Source organism: Rattus norvegicus, chromosome 15 (assembly GCF_021556685.1).
Source record: "Rattus norvegicus strain SHRSP/BbbUtx chromosome 15, alternate assembly SHRSP_T2T, whole genome shotgun sequence".
Lineage (NCBI taxonomy): Eukaryota > Metazoa > Chordata > Mammalia > Rodentia > Muridae > Rattus > Rattus norvegicus.
In genome coordinates this window covers 55,345,075-55,361,438 of record NC_141548.1, presented here as the reverse complement: position 1 = coordinate 55,361,438, position 16,364 = coordinate 55,345,075, and positions in this window count along the sequence as shown.

The window sequence follows — 16,364 nt, the reverse complement described above, 5'->3', positions numbered from 1 at the left end:
GTGTCCTCTCGTTAGTCTGGCTAAGGGTTTATCTATCTTGTTGATTTTCTCAAAGAACCAACTTTTGGTTCTGTTGATTCTTTCTATGGTCCTTTTTGTTTCTACTTGGTTGATTTCAGCTCTGAGTTTCATTATTTCCTGCCTTCTACTCCTCCTGGGTGTATTTGCTTCTTTTTGTTCTAGAGCTTTTAGGTGTGCTGTCAAGCTGCTGACATATGCTCTTTCCTGTTTCTTTCTGCAGGCACCCAGCGCTATGAGTTTTCCTCTTAGCACAGCTTTCATTGTGTCCCATAAGTTTGAGTATGTTGTATCTTCATTTTCATTAAATTCTAAAAAGTTTTTAATTTCTTTCTTTATTTCTTCCTTGACCAGGTTATCATTGAGTAGAGCATTGTTCAATTTCCACGTATATGTGGGCATTCTTCCCTTATTGTTATTGAAGACCAGTTTTAGGCCGTGGTGGTCCGATAGCACGCATGGGATTATTTCTATCTTTCTGTACCTGTTGAGGTCCGTTTTTTGACCAATTATATGGTCAATTTTGGAGAAAGTACCATGAGGAGCTGAGAAGAAGGTATATCCTTTTGCTTTAGGATAGAATGTTCTATAAATATCCGTTAAGTCCATTTGGCTCATGACTTCTCTTAGTCTGTCTACATCACTGTTTAATTTCTGTTTCCATGATCTGTCCATTGATGAGAGTGGGGTGTTGAAATCTCCCACTATTATTGTGTGAGGTGCAATGTGTGTTTTGAGCTTTAGTAAGGTTTCTTTTACGTATGTAGGTGCCCTTGTATTTGGGGCATAGATATTTAGGATTGAGAGTTCATCTTGGTGGATTTTTCCTTTGATGAATATGAAGTGTCCTTCCTTATCTTTTTTGATGACTTTTAGTTGGAAATTGATTTTATTTGATATTAGAATGGCTACTCCAGCTTGCTTCTTCTGACCATTTGCTTGGAAAGTTGTTTTCCAGCCTTTCACTCTGAGGTAGTGTCTGTCTTTGTCTCTGAGGTGTGTTTCCTGTAGGCAGCAGAATGCAGGGTCCTCGTTGCGTATCCAGTTTGTTAATCTATGTCTTTTTATTGGGGAGTTGAGGCCATTGATATTGAGAGATATTAAGGAATAGTGATTATTGCTTCCCGTTATATTCATATTTGGATGTGAGGTTATGTTTGTGTGCTTTCATTCTCTTTGTTTTGTTGCCAAGACGATTAGTTTCTTGCTTCTTCTAGGGTATAGCTTGCCTCCTTATGTTGGGCTTTCCCATTTATTATCCTTTGTAGTGCTGGATTTGTAGAAAGATGTTGTGTAAATTTGGTTTTGTCATGGAATATCTTGGTTTCTCCATCAATGTTAATTGAGAGTTTTGCTGGATACAGTAATCTGGGCTGGCATTTGTGTTCTCTTAGGGTCTGTATAACATCAGTCCAGGATCTTCTGGCCTTCATAGTTTCTGGCGAGAAGTCTGGTGTGATTCTGATAGGTCTCCCTTTATATGTTACTTGACCTTTTTCCCTTACTGCTTTTAATATTGTTTCTTTATTTTGTGCGTTTGGTGTTTTGACAATTATGTGACGGGAGGTGTTTCTTTTCTGGTCCAATCTATTTGGAGTTCTGTAGGCTTCTTGTATGTCTATGGGTATCTCTTTTTTTAGGTTAGGGAAGTTTTCTTCTATGATTTTGTTGAAGATATTTACTGGTCCTTTGAGCTGGGAGTCTTCACTCTCTTCTATACCTATTATCCTTAGGTTTGATCTTCTCATTGAGTCCTGGATTTCCTGTATGTTTTGGACCAGTAGCTTTTTCCGCTTTACATTATCTTTGACAGTTGAGTCATTAAATTTATTATTTCTACAACAAAATAGATGATAGAAGCTTTCAGTGAGGTGGAAAGAGAGAGGTAAGAGGCGGTGAGATGAAGTCCAATTTCTAAGGTCATAAATATTAATTCGAATTTACTATTAAGAACTCACACAACCCTAAAGAAAATGAGTATATGATTATAAAGAATTTAGACAGAAGTCAATAATAGGGTAGTTATTTGGGAGTCCTTAATATAAATATAAAAGTAATTGCACTGGATAAAAAATATATAGTGATATACATAGAAAAGAGAGAAAAATAAAAATTATAAACGTTCATAGTACAACAAAGAATGATTAATTAAGGGATTAGTGAAATGGTACTTGTCATCAAGGCTGACGACCTCAGTTTGAGCCTTAGAACCCACACGGTAGAGTAAGAGGCTCAAGCTTTCCTCTGACCTCCACACATGTACAAACATGTGTATACACAAACATACATATAAACACACACATAATAAAAATAAATACTAAAAATCCATTTTATATCTTAGTAGTGCCTTGAGAATCTTAAAAGGAAAGAATCCAGAAGGTGTAAAGACTATAAATTCCCAAAACAATCGATTTGTTTACTCCCTTTAAACAATGTGAAAAGTAGAAAAGATTATCATTCCAGGATCACAGGTGAATAAAGAACATTGTAAGAGATGACATCACTGAGCGAAGCCTTCCCTTCCACTTTAGTAGTCTCTGTCTCTGTATTTATTCAAACAAAACAAGAAGCTTACAAATATACACTAATTCTAGTGAATTTAACCTTATATCTTGATTGGAATACCTCCTGCTATCTCACTGATTTATTCTATATCATGCACTTATTAAATAGTATATTTTTATACCTCGGTACCATACAATTCAGAAAGGGAAATGAAAGGTGTTCTAAGTATTTCCCCAAATAGTCAGCTTAAAGTGTAATCAAGAAACTCAGACCCTCATTGTGCTACCATATCACCTTCAATTCATTGGGAAATAATAAAAGGTAGGGGCTGGAGACATGGCTCAGTGGTTAAGAGAACTGGTTGCTCTTCCAGAGGTCCTGAGTTCAATTACCATCAACCACATGGTGCCTCATAACCATCTGTAATGGAATCTGATGCCTCTTCTTGTGTTTCTGAAGACAGCTACAATGTACTCATATACATAAAATAAATAATTCTTTAAAAAGCAATAAATGTATTCTCCAGTGACTACTGGGCAGCACAAGAGACACACGATGTTCTTGGAACTGAACCTGATTTAACCATCAGTAAGAACAATGGAGTAGTGTTTAATAAAACCAGAAATGTTTACCCTATCCATCCTTTACCAATACCACAGCTGAGTGTATCCCCTACAAGAAATTTTCCTAAGTTCTCAAAGGAAAATATGAAAGAACATTCAACTCAGCAATACTCATAATCATAAAATCTGGAAACAACATAATTGTGCTTATGAAAACAGATGCAGGCACTGGCGAGATGGCTCAACCATTTAGGCTAGGCTCACAACCAAACACAGATGCATGAAATGTGGGATATCCAGGAGACAGAAGAAGCAGCACATGAGAGAGAATAGAGTACCGATATATAGATTCAAAAAGCATAACTTCACATCAAAAAGGAGGGTGCACAGATGTAATATATAATTTCACATTTATTAAAATAATACATTTTAGTGTTGTATGTAGATATCTATAGAAATATAAAAACACACTAACGAAAAAAAAAACACACTAACGAATGTGCCAATATTCAGACTGAATTTATCATATGAGATGCCTGTATGAAGGCAGCTTTGAGATCTAAAGAGCACTTAAGCTCATTTTACTCATTTGTAACAGTAAAGAACATATTAGCATTGAAATCGTCCATATAGGATGTTGGATGCATATGTATGTAAAATTATTGATATTTTTCTTTATGTTGTGCTTCTTGAAAACCAAAGGAAAAGAGAAAATGAATGAAAACAATCACAAGAACAAACACAAACAAACATCTGTAACTTAATAGTTATAAATACTGAAGAAAATATGAGAAAATTAAAATATAGTTAATTGGAGCTCTGTGTTTTAGAAACTCAGTCCCAAATTCATTTTCATTTGTTCACTTTCCCTCCCCCCCTTTTTTTTTACAGTTGAATGAACCTTTAAGTCTAAATGTACCTATCTATTAAAAACATACTTTCAACACATCAAAAGGAAATGAAACATGTACACCACAGCGACTCTTCAAGAATAAAGCTTAGCAAAGACCTTTGGTGACAGAAGTGGCTGATTGGGACGATTTTCTTTCATCTTAACGTAAAGCTTTCCTTTCCTCTGGTTGAGAACTTTAAAGTGTGCCACCTTAAAACTCATCAGAGATAACAGTCTAGATAAAGGAGAGTACACTTAACTCTCTGTTCCATAGATGCCACAAGATGCAGGTATTTGAAGAGATATTTTTCCTGCCTCAGATGCTGCATGCAGAAATGCAGAAAGAAGAGGACTGACCTAATTAAATGTCTCCAGAGGTTGAGGAAATTGAGTGATTTATGTGTGTTTTGAGGAAATTACTTTTTTTTTGTCTCAGGAAAATGAGTATTGCTGAGCTAAGAGTCATCTGAATATTATCGTTCATGTAAGGGATTTCACGTTGAAAAGAAAAGCAGAGTAGCAAATCCAAATGACTTTTGACCTCTCAGAATGGTTTATGGTTTGGGAGAGAGAGAGAACTTCAGTCTCCATACTTCAACTACTCTGACCTCTAGGTGCAGAGAAACCATGCGGATCAGCACCACACCATGGATACCACACAGAGCCAACTACTGGCCTGTGGCGACTCACTCTGATTTGATCCAGAAATACAGGTGCATGGGAGAGGAGAGAGAATGGGAGAGAGCAAGATGGGGGAGGAGGAGGAAGGGAGAGAAAGAAGAGGAGAGGAAGAGGGAGAGGGGTGAAGGGAGGGAAGAGGAGAGGGGGAGGATAAAAGGGACACAGGGAGACAGAGACAGAGCTTTGATTGACTTCTGCTGGAGGTAACAGAAGGGGGAAATGCTCACATTTCTGCTTCTGCCAACCCTGAATTTACATAAGAGTCATAAATCCTGAAGTATTAAACATGGATGTGGGCAAACCAGGAAATTTAGCAGAGACAGGCTAGACTTCAGATAGTTTACTTGTTTGCACAAGGTGAAGGAACTGGCCATCATCTTGCTCTGTCTTATACTATTGATCGGTAATATAATTCACCCGAGATGTACAGCCTCCTTCAACAGAAGCCTTTCTGTTCCCCAAGAGTGCTGCTGTACCCCTCCAGTATTACAAAACTATAGGTTCCCTCAGAACACTGAAGTCAAAGTGCCCACAGTACGAGGCATTCCGAAGGAAGCAATCATCAAAGTGTCCGAATATCACATCCCTGATTTTAACACTTCAGAGCCATAACCACCCATCTGGCTTTATGTATCCTTTGTTTGCAAGTGTTATGAAATTGCTCCAACAAACTCCATTCTCATTCCTACAATTGTTCTCCCAACTTGTCCTTCGAAATGACTATAACGCGTACTGTCACTGTTGATTGATCAGACAGAGTAGGGACTAGGAACCAAGTCTCATGTGGGTGGTAGGTATAAGTCTCACCTGAGAAAGAACAGAAAATATTTATGAAAATTGGAAATGACTGCTTTTAGAATTAAAATTTTTATGCCTTTTTTCATTGCTTTTATTTTTAATAAATGGTTAAAATTATATGCATGCTAACTAGATTTTAAATAATTTTAAATAGTTATTTTATTTATTTACATTTCAAATGTTAGCCCCCTTCCCAGTTTCCCCTCCACAAGCAAGCCCCCATTCCCTTTCCCCTACCCTATGCTTCTATGAGGGTGCTCCCCAACCTGCCTGCTCACTCCTGCCTCAGCACCCTAGCATTCCACTGTCCTGAGTCATCGAGCTTCCACAGGACCAATGGTTTCCCCTCCCAGTGATACCAGATAAGGATATCCTCTACTACAAATCTAGCTGGAGCCATGGGTCCCCCTCTGTGTACTCTTTGGTTGGTGGTTTAGTCCCTCGAAGCTTTGAGGGATCTGGTTGACTGATGGTTGTTCTTCCTCTGGGATTGCAAACCCCTTCAGCTCCTTCAGTCCTTGCCCTAACGTCTCCGTTGGAGTCCTCATACTCAGTCCGATGTTTGGCTGTGTACATCCTCATCTGTATTAGTCCAGCTCTGGCAGAGCCTCTCAGGGGACAGCTATACCAGGCTCCTTTCAGTAAGCACTTCTTGGCATCAGCAAGTGTCTGGGTTTGGTGTCTGCAGACGGGTTGGATCTCTAGCTGAGGTAGTCTCTGGATGGCTTTTGCTTCAGTCTCTGCTCTATTCTTTGTTCCTCCATTTCCTTTGACAGGAAGAATTCTGGGTTAATATCTTCTCCTTTTTAAAATCACCTGTGCTTGCCTATATAGCCATATTATTAAAGTATGTAATAACAGATGGAAAAGCAAAAGACAGACACTTGCCATTTGGTAGAATACTCTTTTGGAGATCTGTTAGCCAAGAAATATCTGACCCAGTGCTGTTACACTAAAGGAATGAATGGACTTTGAAATCTGAGGCTGGGGTGGATAGCACCCTCATCATGACTGAGGACCAAGGGTCCGAATACAACTTTGCAGGCAGAATATGGCATTTGTGGGACAACTGCACAATGAGCTCTGGCCATCTGTGTTTAGTTCATTTACTCTCCATATCAAGCAAGCCATGCAAACAGCTCCCATCCAGTCTGCACAGGTGAGTTGAGCCAAGGAAGAAAAGTGTAAAACCTAGTGTAAAGCTCCCCAGCTTTGGATGTCTGCTCTAACTGTACAGAAATTCCCCGAGACATAGCAAGTTTGGGTTTGGTTAGCTTCCATATGATGTTTCTATTTATAAGTTCTTTATACTGGTTTAAATAATTTTTAAAATAAGTTTATGCCGCTTATCCGAGACCACGGAACAGTGAGGGTCAGGCAGGACAAACTTCAGACTACAAAATTGAAAGGCATATTGTCTACATAATTCTACATTATAATTTAAAAGGACAGTACCAAAACTACTGCCTATAAATAGTGAGATTAGAAAGAAAATTTACATTCTATTGGTAGGACGCGTCAACCTTTAGACCCCATTCCTCTTGTAGAGCCTACATTATGGCTTTACTAATCATATACTTTAGCACAAATATATTTCTTTATTATAATCCATTCACTCCCCTGGAGATAGATTTTTAAACCAACTAAGAAAAGAATATATTTCAGACTGTAGTACTTACTGTTATATTTCTTAACATGTGCTTATCAGAATACAGAGACACAAATCAGGATCCATGAATGGTACTGTTAGGCAGCTTCTCTGTAGAAAAGAAAAAAACAAACAAATAAACAAAAATGCCTATGCAGTTTCCTTGGCAATCACCAGCAGTAAGTGTCCTGAAGGCTTTCTAAGCATGAAGTGTATGCATAATCCTGATCAAAAAAAGTGTTAAACAAGGATGAGATCATAGCTTGACAGGTAGTAGACCTAATTATCTGTAAAGAAAAGAATCAGCGTGTAGAATGTTTTTCGAGTGGAAGCAATCAGCCTGAGTTAATCTTGACACACCCTCATGTGTACCCAACTAGTAAGCTGGGACTTGTCACCAGAGCTGGACTCAAAATGGACGCAAAGGGGTGGTATCCACTGTGACCACAGACCAGTTGTAATGGTAATAGCAATGTCTAATAATCATTATGTTTAAGTGTTAAGCATTTGTTAATTTATTTAGCTTCCAAATCAACTCTATGGTATAAGCAATTATGTATTATTTCTATATTAAAGAAAAAATGAAGGTTTAGTAGTGTTAAATAAAATTTCTAAGGTTTAAGGTCTACTTTTAACCACACTGCTACACTGTCTCTAAAAGGAGATGGGTTTGTGGAGCCTGAAGGAAACTAGGCAAAGATTTTGTATTGGTTGTAAGGTTTGTATCAGTTTGATGTAGAAGCAGCTATGGGACACCAATTCAAGCAAAACAGGCACACAAAATATGTAAATACTACTTTTAGATGGATTAAGTAATCTTTCTATGCATATTTTAAAAATATATACAGATGCTACTGTGATTACCAAAATGTAAATTTATGCATTCTTGTCATCTTTAAAATCTGAAAACTTTTTGGAAACAAAGCACCCTCCTGTCATGACATGCACTTAACAGCTACGTCTTGCATACTTATTTTTGGAGATGAATATGTCATTTTTTAAACAAAAGAAGAGTTATCCAAAAATAAATCACTAATTTCAGAGTATCCAGTACCTTACTTCAGTTACAAAAAGAGGTTCATACCTCAAAAGACTTGGGAAATGCCAGGTAAGATCCCTTCTATTTGGGGGCACTGAACTGTTTTAGACGTCTGTGGCTACTCCACATGCTGCTGTTGGACATACTACAGATTTCAATGTGTAGGAAGAATTTGAGGTATTGCATATAGGATTTATATAGACGTAATCTTCTTCATGTGATAGAAATAGTCTTTTGTTTTTATATAAAGACCATAAAATGAATGTTAGACATTAGATGCTTACTGGAACAGAGAAATGTTAACTGGGTACCCACCTTGACTTCTATACAGCTCTGGCATTTGTCTCTGAGATGCCGATTCCTCAGTTGGAAAATGAATATGCTTATCTAGAGCTGGGTAGGAATATAAGGCATTTAGAATTACATAATGTGCCATGGATGTGTGTGCACATTTGGGAGGGAAAGTGACTTTCTAGATATAGTTAACCAACTAGGCTCAGTCAGTCTACATACAGTATGTCAATTTGGAAGAGATCCTAATGCAGACTCCTCAGTCTAACACCAAGCAAATTTTTCCCTGCCTATTTCTGTTTTTGTCTCAAGTGCAGTTATGTCAGACAGGAATGACTTCAGTATGAACTTGACATTCTCTTATTAAATCAGCAAAGTAATTAGGTGAGGGAAACATCACACACCAAAAATATCAGTCTATATAGACAGAAGGGGTAATGCTTCCAGAAAGCTCCTCGTCGAGCCTCAGCCAGAAATAGTTAAAACATTATAGTGTTTCCTTCTAATATACACCTTCAGCCCATACTTTCAGAAGCCTGCCACTCAACAAAGAAAGAAAAGGGTATACTGATCTTCATGAAGTAAGACCGGACCGAGCCTATTACTGGCAAGGGTCTCCTAAAGCAAAGAACTTAAAAGTACTAAAACATGGGACTTTATTTTGATTGCTTTTGCCTTACTCTGCTCTTATTTTCCCTCCTTCTCTTTCCATATCCCCTTTCCTACTAATTTCCTGCCCCATTCATGCCTTCCTCTTTCATGGTCCTTCAGGTTTGAGAGGGCACTCTGAGTGGCCATGGAATTGGAATTAGCTACTGGAGCCTAGTAGGTATAACCAAGTAAAACCGAAGCCAGTAACCCCTTTCTCTGAGAGTCCATCAGCAGTAAGGAACAGGATCTCTGCCATCATGGCTAACTGTTGAGGGGCCTACATTATACAGAGTCAATGCATATAATCACAGTTGCTATGAGTTCCCGATTACACTGACAGTGTCATGGCTAGAAGCTAGGATTTCTGTATCTTTCTCTCTGTCTTCTGGCTATTGCATTGTTTTCTTCTCCTCTTCTTCTACAGTGTTCCCCGAGACTTAAGGGGTGTTTTAGGACTGAGTCCTCATCAGTCACTTAATTCTTAGCATTTAGGACAGCTGTGAGTCCACACTACCTGCCATTTACTGTGAAACAGAAGTTGCTCTGATTAGGGTTCAGAATAGCATTTTCTAAATGTGTAACCTTAGAAATCTTGAAGGCAGATTGACATTATATACATTCAACTAATCATTGGTAATCATTTTTTTCATAAGGCCTTATGTCCTTCAAAATCCCTTTTTTAAAGGCCTTATGTCCTTCAAAAGTCCTTTTTTTTTAAAGCCAAGCTCATATCATTGGGCACCAGATCACTTCTGTGCAGCAAACATTCAATACAACCAGAGAGTAGCTGGTCACCAACATTATACTCTGCCATTATCTTTCATGTGGGCATATCTTTGCCTGGCAAGTTGGTATGGTAGTTCATAATAATTCACTATAATTTACTGCTAGGTAGGGCTAGTGATGACTTTATTTTCCCAACAGCCTACACTGCAACCTTTGGAACTTTGAGAACTAGCAAGCAGGAAATAAGTTTCCAGATAAGTTCTAGTGTGATTTCTCAGTATTCTTATATTCTTGATCCCTTTTACAATCATGTTGTGCCATGGGTTTTAGCCTCTAGTTCTGGTAGACTACCAACAAAGAGACAAGTGCCTATATTGTTTATGAGGGTGTTTGGAACCTCCATGACTCTTAGGGAGCTATTTCCTACCTGGCACCTGAACTTGCTTGCTTGTTCACTTCCTTCCTTCCTTTTTCTTTCTTTCTTTCTTTCTCTTTCTTCTTTCTTCTTTCTTTCCTTCTTTTTCCTTTCTTTCTTTCTTCCTCTCTTTCTTTCTTTCTTTCTCTTTTTACACATACATTTACACTTTATTTTACTTTCTCTTTGAAACAACACCTTAAATGATGCAGGGCAGTTATCATCCTTTTCATCATCATCATCATCATCATCATCATCATCATCATCATCATCATCATCATCATCCCAGATTATAGAAGGACAATTGATACCCACACAGATTTAGTGTCCTTTTCCAAGTAGGAGAGAGGTAGACATTGGGATATTCCTAATTAGCAAATTTAAAGAGTTTTCACTCTCTTTAGCTGGCTTTACTTTTCTTTTAAAAATTTATACAATATTCTAATCACAGTTTCTCATCTTCAAAAATCTTCCTAAACCCTCCCCACCTGCCAACCTACCCAACATTTCTTTCTCTTTAGAAAAGATAAAAGGAGAATGAAAAAGTAACAGAATAATTTAAAGAAGGAGGAGAAGAGAAACACACACAGAGAGAGAGAGAGAGAGAGAGAGAGCACCTGTAAAATCACAGTAAAGTGGAAAAATGAGACAAAAGTCTTCAAAAATAGTATTGAGTTCATTTTGTATAGAAATGACGATCTACTGATAAGCATATAGGATGCCCTTAAGTATGGTTTATATAATAGCAAAAACTATTATAGAAAACTAAGCTTTCCTTTGCAAGTGGTTATCAATTGCAGACATCATCTTGGTAGGGATGGGAGCCCCTGTCCACTCCCTCTCAGCACTGGGACATTGTCTAGCTTGAACCTGTGCAAGCCTATGTATGCTGCCACAGTCTCTGTGAGTTCAACTGTGGCACAGGGATTCTTGCTTAGCTTCTTGATGCTCCTAGGAGCAATATAATCTCGTTATACTGGTACCTCCCTCTAAACTCTTATTTTTAAATGTCTTTAACTGGGTTAGAAGGCAGGTTTCCATATGGCTGTTTCACATCCTGCTTCTGTTTTTGCTAACCCTCCCCACCACCTGCTCTCTCATCCTCCTCATGCCTCTAACCCCTTCCCAGTTTAAACCTTTCTCCCACACATTCCTCCTTCAGACTTTAACTTCACCTCTGTTCTATCCCACAGTACTTCAGCACCCTGCCAGAGTGACCCCTTTCTAGTTTCAGAGCTTCTATGGGTTCTTTAAGTTAAATATAAAAACCTAAGAGACAAAGCCAGGATCAGCACATGAAAGAGATTGTGTGGCATATTTCTTTTTAGCCTGAGTGACTCAGTATAATGTTCCCAAATTTCCTTCATTTACCGGCAAATCTCATTTCCTCTTTTATGCACTAATGCTCTATTGTATATACCTTTGGTATTTTCATTTTCCTTTCATCTGCTATGAACATCTACACTGATTCTGTTTCCTAGCTATTGTAAATAGGACATCAATAAGCATGGGTGTGCAAGTGTGTCTGTAGTAAGATGTAGATACATTTGGCTACATGGCCAGCAGTGCTACAGCTAAGTTACATTGTAGTTCCATTTCTAGTGTTTAAGAGGATCCTCCAGATTGATTTCCATAGTGGATGCACTGTGGACACCAGTCCCTAAAACCATGTCAATATTTACTTACCTATTTGTATTCTTGATGATGGCCATTCTGACTGCAGTGAGATGCATTTGAAAGTAGTTTTAATTTACATCTCCTTGATGCTGTTTTTATAAGCATGTCTATTATAACTTGAAACCAGGAATGGCATACACACACATACACATACCCATACACACACATATACATACACACAGACACAGACACACACACACACATATATACATACACATACACACACATACACACACACACACACACACACACACACACACACACATTGGTATATTGTTACTTGCATGTATGTTCTCAGGGCTAAACCTTATACCTGTAGTTCTTTGTGTGGGATTGAACCCTCACAGTCCCCCTCCTCCCGAGTTTGGCTCCCCGTACAAATTTTAAGCTCTTTTCTGTTGCTTTGAAGAATGTTCCTAGAATTTTGATTGTGATTGGACTGAATCTGCAAATTGCTTTTGGTTAGGGTGGCCATTTTCACGATATCAATTTTTCCAATTCATGAGTGTGGACAGACTTCCCATTTTCCAGTGTCTTCCTCAGTTTCTTCAGGGTCTTTAATCTTTACTAGAGAAATCTTTCATTTCATTGCCTAAGTTTATTCCCAAGTATTTCCTATTTAGGACCTATTTTAAATAAGATAGATCTATGATTTCTTTTTTTTTTAGTATGCTTGTCACTGGCATGTAGGATGGCTGGTGTGTGTGTGTGTGTGTGTGTGTGTGTGTGTGTGTGTACACGTGTGTTAATGTTTCATCATGAAACTGCTGAAAATGTTGATAAACTAAGAGACATTTATGTACAGAATCTTATCATTGGTAAATAAAGATATTTTGAAGCCTTTCTTTTCTATTCATGTCCTCTTTATCTTCTTTGTTGTATCTCTCTAGCTGAGGCTTCAATCGCTGTATGAAATGGAAGTGGGAAGAGTGGACACCCCTATCTTGCTCTTGAATTTGATAAAATACTTTATCTTTACTCCATTTAGCTGATGCTGGCTGTAGGTTTATCATAGCCTTTATTAGGTTATGGCATGTTGCCTCTGTCCCTAGCCTCCCCAAGCCTTTTATCAAGTGTCGAATTTTTGTCAAATGCATTTTCTGAATCTATTGAAATTATCCCATGAGTTGTGATTTTTAGAACATTTATGTGATAGATTACAATTATTTATACATTTATTTATGTAGAATCATCTTTATATCTATATAATGAAATAAATTTGATCATGATGACCTCTTTCATCTGACCTTGAATTCAGTTTGCATTTGATGGAGAATCCCTGCACCTATGCTCACCAGGGAGACCATTCTGTAAATTTCTTAGTTGCCCTTTTCTCAGTTCTGTATGTGTGTTGGGGGAGTGTGTGTGTGTTGCACACACGGGCACATGTGTGTTTATTTCTTTCTACGTGGGTACTACTAGTTCCCAAAGAAAGTTGGGAGACTTCTGCTTTTTTGTTTTGTTTTTTGTTTTTTTGTTTTTTAAATCTTAGGTCATAGTTTGATCATTATTAGTGAATTCTTTGAGTGTGTGTAGGATTCTTCAGTGAATCCTCCAATTACTGCCCTTTTTAGGTGGGAAATGTTTTTTTTTTAATAAATTATAGCTCTAATGCCATTTTTTAGATGTGTTTAAATTATCTATTCATCCTGCTTTAATTTTAGTTGGTCACACGTATTTAGAAATTCACTATTCTTTTAGACTTTCTAATTTAGATGAATATGGGTTTTCAAAGCATGTCTACCATTTTCTGAATTTCACTCTTATCTATAATAATACTTCCTTTTTAATCTCTAAATTAAAAAATAAGTTAATGTGGTTAATGGTTTGTCAATCTTATTCTTTCAAAAAACAATCATTTATTTCATTGATTCTTTGTATTTTTAATTTTTTTTTTATTTTGGGGGCTAGAGACATGCCTTAGCAAGTTCAGAGCACTTGCTATTCTTCCAGAGGACCTAGGTTTAGTTCCCAGCACCCATATGGCAATCATCTGTAGTCCTAGTTCCAAGGGATCCAATGCCTTCTTTCAGGCTCAGCAGGTAGGCAGATGGTACACAGACATAAATGCAGAAAATTACGCATATATATCAAAACATCTTTAAAAACTTACAATTTTGTATTTCACTTATTTCTACCCTGATTTAACTTAGTTCTCCCTGTCTACCTTTTTAAGGTTTGATTTGTTCATGTTTTTGTAAAACTTTAGTTTTAACATTTTTTTAATAATTTTTTTAGAAAGAGCAATCTAAGGCCATAAGCTTTCCTATTAGAGCTGTCGACATTCTATCCTATTACTTTTAGGATATTATGATTTTTTTTCCCGGTTCCAAGATTTTAAAGATTTCCTTCCTGATTTCTTCCTTAACCCAATTATGGTTCAGTGTGTCTTGGTTAGTATCTGGGAGATGGTGTACCTTTTGCTGTCTCTATCGCTGATGCTGCTGAACTTTATTTCATTGAAGCCGAGTGGAATGTAAGGCTTTTAATTATTTTTCGAATCAGTAAGACTTGTTTTGTGACTTAATATGTGATTGGTTTTGAAGGAAGTTCCACGTGCTCGCTTCGGCAGCACATATACTAAAATTGAAGGAAGTTCCACAAACTTCTAGAAAATATGTGTGTTCTCTAGTGTTTGAATAGAACGTTCTGTAGATATCTCTTAGGGCCTCTTGATCTATGGTGTCATTTATCTCTAGTGTTTCTCTACTGTGGTCTAGATGAAGTGTGCGCTGATAAGAATGGGGTGCTGAGACAACCATTGTAGCTGTGTTGGAGTTGACCTGTAGTTTTAAATCTATTTGTGTTTGTTTCATGAAATCTGTGTTTGGTGCATGTTTAGAAATGTACTCTTCTTAATGGCTTGCTGTCTGAGAAAGAAGTGATGTCCCTTAGCACTTCTGATTAGATTTACTCTGATGTCTACATTATCAGACATTTGAGTCACTATGCAGTCTTGTTTCCTAGTTTGATTTGCTTCAAGCATGTTTTTCCATCCTTCTGTCCTATAATAATATCTATACTTCATAGTAAAATGTGTTTCTTGGGGCAGGGCATCCTAGTCTCTAATACAGTCTGCTGGTCCTCTCTGTGTGTTGATTGTTCTGAGAAATTGAGACCATTAATATTCAGAGATATTATTTGCATATTTGCATTTATTCTTGTCATGTTGTTGATTTTGTGTTTTCCCTTGACTCCTTTGGTTAACTGCCCTAGTATGCACTCCCACCCCACCCCTCTTCTGTCTGCTTTTTTTTTTTCCTTTAGTCTGAAGAATTCCTCCCAGTATCCTTTGTAGACATGCATTGATGGACATAAATTTTTATGATGGAAGATTTTCTTATTCTTTTTCACTAATAGGAGAAAGCTTTGCTAGGTATAACAATCTGAATTGTCAGTAGTGATCTTTCAGAATTTTGAATAAATTTTTCTGGTTTCAAAGGTTCAAAATGGTAATCAGCTATAATTCTGATGGGCCTGCCTTTGTTTGTAAACTGGTCCTACTCTTGATGCTTTCAATATCTTTTTTTATTTAGTGTTTTTACTGTAACATATTACAATGAGTTTCGTTTCTGGTTCTCTCTACTTGATGGTTTGTTTGTTTGTTTGTTTTGCCTGTCATACTTTGGTGGGCTTCTCTCCCTCTAGACATAGATCTAGGTTTTTTTCTTTCTATGATTTTATTGGAGCTATTTTCTATGCCTATGACCTATTTATATATTTTCTATGCCCATGATCCATTAATATGGCCTTTTCAAGTTATCTCAAAGACCCTATATGTTCTCTTCATGTGCTTTTAAATAACTGTCATTTTTTATTGAATTATCCAATTTTTATATCCTCTTGGAGGATGCTCAAAGTCCATTTTTTTCTCTGATCCATTGTCTTTGTGAGTGTTTCCCTGAACATTTTATTTGACAAGTTGGATTTTTTTATTTCATTTTAGTTTGATGTTTCTTCATTATTTTTGACCTCTGTTTATTCTATTTTCATATATTAAATTGACTTATTTCTTTCAATGAGTGTTTTCTTGGTCTTTAATCAGTTAACTCTTGTCTTCTCTACATTTATTCAAGTGTTTATGTTCTACATGCTTTGAACTCTACAATCAGTGCTGTTTTGTATTCTATGTCTTTAATATCATCTAAATTGTTCTTGTTGAGGCCCATTTCAATAGGATTGAAGACTTCTAGGGGAGTGGGGACATGGTGACTTGTTTGACTTTGTTGTTGTTTGGTTGGTTTGTTTATATAGTTTTTTGTATTGCTTGTCGTTTGCAATGAGACCTGTGCATCTTGCCAGCTGCATTAGGAACAACAGCTGGTAGCTGAGGGAGTGATGAACAGTGGTGGGCAGATGTTTCAGGACTCTTAACTCTGAAGCCTTGTAGGGAGATCAGTGGAACACAGGGATTATTGCTGAAGGAGCAAGATTCAATGATCATGAGTTTTGGCTTTTTC